The sequence below is a fragment of the Tupaia chinensis genome, unplaced genomic scaffold, assembly GCF_000334495.1.
Source record: "Tupaia chinensis unplaced genomic scaffold, TupChi_1.0 Scaffold000671_1, whole genome shotgun sequence".
NCBI classification, from domain to species: domain Eukaryota; kingdom Metazoa; phylum Chordata; class Mammalia; order Scandentia; family Tupaiidae; genus Tupaia; species Tupaia belangeri.
In genome coordinates, this window is record NW_006160193.1 from 3,873,151 (window position 1) to 3,877,068 (window position 3,918).

The following is a 3,918-nucleotide window of genomic DNA, read 5'->3' on the forward strand; positions in this document are numbered from 1 at the left end:
GTGATTTTGCTTTTAGTGGTCCCAACCCAGTGCCTCTTCCCTCAGAGTTTAGATTCAGGGAAAATCGAAACCAGTACCTTAGTAGCTCCCCCACCCCTTACCCCAAATGATAATGTTGAATATATATTCTATTCTCTTTTCGTCCCCAGGGAGAAGTTGAGATTGGAGATGTTTTTTCCCAATGATGCCAGACCATGCTGGGGGAGGGGTTTTGGCAAGTAAATGTCATAAATTTTTCTGCTCACTTCAGTGACATTCTTCTTGGCTCACCTGGGTTGCAGAACCCTCTTAACTGGTTTCTGGATTTCTCACAAAGGCAATTGGTCCGCCTATTGTTAATTCATCTCCACGGGGGAAGGAGGGTCTAGATCTTTCTATTCTGCCATCTTTTTTTTCTTTTTATAGAATTATTTTATTTAATTTCAATTACTATCATCATTATTATTTGTTTAATTCGACCAGAGAGAAAAAGAGAGAAAGGGAAAATAGGAATGCAAGCTTCTAGGTCTGGGACTCAAACTTCCATGGCCGGCCATGTGGGAGTCCAGCACCTTAACCAGTATGCCACCTGCCAGCCCCTCTATTCCACCATCTTATGGACCATAAACTCTCTCTTTTCAGTCAGCTATATCTGGGGGATGATTTAATTCTTTTCAATAGTTTGCAAAAATGTCATAAAGCGTGAACCCTAAGTTTGACAATACAGTTTGGTAAGAAGACATGAACGCCATTTCTCAATTAATGTAAATAGCAATAGTAATGCAAATGTCATTATTGCATGTTTTTGCATGCCAGGAACTGTTCTAAGCACTTAACATACACTCTCTCATGTAGTGTTTGCAGAAACCCCAGAAGCAGGTGCTTTTCCTGTTCTCCTTTCATGGCGAGGTACTTGAGGCACAGAGAGGTGAAGTGACTTGTTCATTTGGCTGCAATTCATGACTTCCAGCAGTTCCCAGGCCCAGGAGTCTCTGCCCTGGACTGCCCAGGAATTCCAGAGGCTCTGTTTCTTATTTGTTTGTTTGCTGTGGGGTGTGTACATTTGCCGGAGAGAGACAGAAGGAAAGTGAGAAATCACCACCCGATGGGATAGCCACATCAGAATTGCTCCTCCTGGGATTTTGAGCATGCACACACATGTGCCCAGTATGACTTTCAAACCGCCAGATCCAGGACTTGAACTGTGGTTAGCCATGTAGGAATCCAGTGCCTTAACCACCATACCACCTGCTGTCCTGATACTTTGTTTAAGGTGCAGTCTGGACCTTCAGTTTGCATTGGATAGCCTCCATTTTTTGTTATCACATTCATTTTTTGTAATCACTTGAACGTACTTGTTGACCTAAATGTAACTCCTCTGGCATTTCCTTTCGCTGAGAATTGAAGCTTCGGGGAGGTTAAGAAGCTGAAAGGAGAGGACACTGTAGGTGTTCAGTCACCACTTCCTTTTGCTCAGCTCCTCCTCAAGGGCAGGGTGACGACGTGCTGTGCTCGTGAGTCAGTGTGTGAGCACTTCCCTGCTGTAGTGACAGTCAGGAGCCGGGGCTTTCACCCCACAGGTGGGCATACGGTGTATGCTCATGTCCGCTGGCCACGGTGAGTGATTTTGATTCTAAGAGAAGAAAGGATGGGAAAGGCAGGTGTGCGGCAGGAGTATGGGAATATATTCAGTGGTTGTTAAGTGGACAGTTCTAAAGTGAACCTTTTGAGGGATGGGGTGCAGAGAACAGTAGCTGGAATTCTGGGGAGCGAGGTTCTTGGCTCGGCTCTGCCATGCCCGGGTGATATGGGTGAGTTACTCTCCCTCTGAGCCTCCATGTTATCAGGTACTTGTGGAAGAGCAGGGCCGAGCTAAAGATGCCGCAGGGCCGGTCCAGGCTGCACTGTGGACCTGGGGCTCTTCCTAACTCGAGTGTGGGCAGATCTAAGTCAGGTGAGGCAGCGAGCAGGTTGATCCCCTTTCCCAGTTGTCTCCACCAGGGTGAGTCGATCCCCATGTAAGCAAACTCCAAACCCTGCTTGTTTCCCGATGTCGGCCTCCGGCCCAGCTTCCGGTGAAGCAGGGCAGAAACACAGTTCCATGGCCTCACGGAAGTATGTGCATGTCCAGTCCCCTTTCTGTTATCAAGTGTAGTTGGAGAAGTGAGGTTTGACTTTGAGGACGTCATTAACCTTGGATCCAGTTTCCCATGGTAAGGTAGTAATCTCTGCGGCCAGCAGGTGGCATGGTGAAGGCACTGGATTTCCACATGGTTGGCTACGGTTAGAGTCCTGGATCTGGTGGCTTGAAAATCACACTGAGCGCATGCGCGTGCATGCCCAAAATCCCAGGAGGAGAATGGAGAAGGGATTGAGGTGTGGCCATCCCTCCTCGGGGGAGATTTCTCACTTTACCTCTCACTGTCTCTCTTTCTCTGGCAAGCACATGGGCCCTATGGCAAAACCCTAAAATAGCAACAACAGAATAATGACCCTGCCTTACCTACTGCGCTTTATGCTTCTCTAGTCAGAGGGGACAGTTTATGAGAAATGCTTGGACTCTTCCGGAAGTTTGTGGAGGGACCAGCAGGTGGTGTAATGGTTACTTCCCTGGACTTCCGCATAGGCGCCCACCATTCAAGTCCCGGACCTAGCTGCTTAATACTCATGCTGGGCACTCGCGTGCCCAAGGTCCCAAGAGGAGAATGAAGGAGAAGAGATTGTGGTGTAGCCATCCCTCCGGGGGGTGCTTTCTCACTTTCTGGCTCTCTGGCTCTCTCTGTGTCTCCGGTAAGGCCATGGGCCATATAGCAAAAATCTCTCAAAAAAGAAAAAGCTGGTGGAAAGTGCAAATATTAAGAAAAAAAAAAACTGTGCATAAGCATTTCAGTTCTTTCCACACCTGAATGAACTTGTACGTTAGTTCCATTTTTCCATGGACTTTTTGAAGAACCCTCTTACTCTCAAAGGACGCTGGAAATGCTGGGTATTATTAAGGCACCACATGGCGGGAGCGTGGGTGGGCTGCTGTGGCAGGGTTTCAGCTGGCCGCACCGCAGGTGCCTAAGTTAACATCTCTTCTTCGGGAAAGAAGCAGGGAGTGCCGTCTTACCGGGGACAGTGACGCTGAAGCCTCGGGCCTGCGCGAGCCGGCAGCGCGTTCTGAGCAGCAGAGCTGAGGGCCGGGCCAGACCAGGGTGCCGTGGGTGGAGACCGGCTCTTTTGGGAAAACTCATGAAGTTCAGTGGTTTTTGACTAGTTAGTAAAAATCAGCACATCTGCTAGATTTCTAAAGGCTGCCTGCACTCACTGGATCCAAGAGGCTATAAAGCAACTGAGCACAACAAAACCAAGTCCACCTGGACAGTCCTCTCGTTGTTAGGGCTCCGTATTCACAAAGCTGTTCCACAGCTACCGCCGCATCCAGGGGTCAGCAGAGGCTCTGATTTCCTAGTGGGGAGCAGGCTCAGAGAGAACTGGTCCAGTGGCTTACACTGTCACTGACAAAGTAGGACCGAAGGGGGACAGAAACTGCTTTTGTTGAACTTTTGCTAGATGTAAATGGCTTTCACATTTGTGATCACATTTAATCCATGTCATAGTGTCATGAATTGATATTACATTTTATATTAGGAAACTGAGGGTCAGAGGGGTTTAAGGTAAACTGTCTGGGCTAGCCTGTGGCCAGTGGTTGAGGCGGCCGGGTTCCACAAGGCCAGCTGTGTGCTCCGAGTCCAGACCCAGCGTCTCGAGAACTGCAGGGCCAGCTGTGTGCTCTGCGTCCAAGCCCAGCGTCTCGAGAACAGCAGGGCCAGCTGTGTGCTCTGCGTCCAGGCCCAGCGTCTCGAGAACTGCAGGGCCAGCTGTGTGCTCCGAGTCCAGACCCAGCGTCTCGAGAACAGCAGGGCCCGCTGTGTTCACCGAGTCCAGACCCAGCAA

At 49.4% G+C, this 3,918-nt stretch overlaps 1 long non-coding RNA gene across 2 annotated transcripts in view; it reads left to right on the top strand.

Moving 5' to 3' along the window:
* The first annotated feature begins 1,385 nt into the window (after window positions 1-1,385).
* The window catches only part of LOC106736154 (uncharacterized), a 15,822-nt gene continuing 13,289 nt past the window's right edge, over window positions 1,386-3,918 (top strand). For both annotated transcript variants that reach the window (XR_001371252.2, XR_003551315.1), the window contains exon 1: window positions 1,386-1,596. This is a non-coding gene — a long non-coding RNA (uncharacterized LOC106736154). The remainder of the gene's footprint in view (window positions 1,597-3,918) is intronic.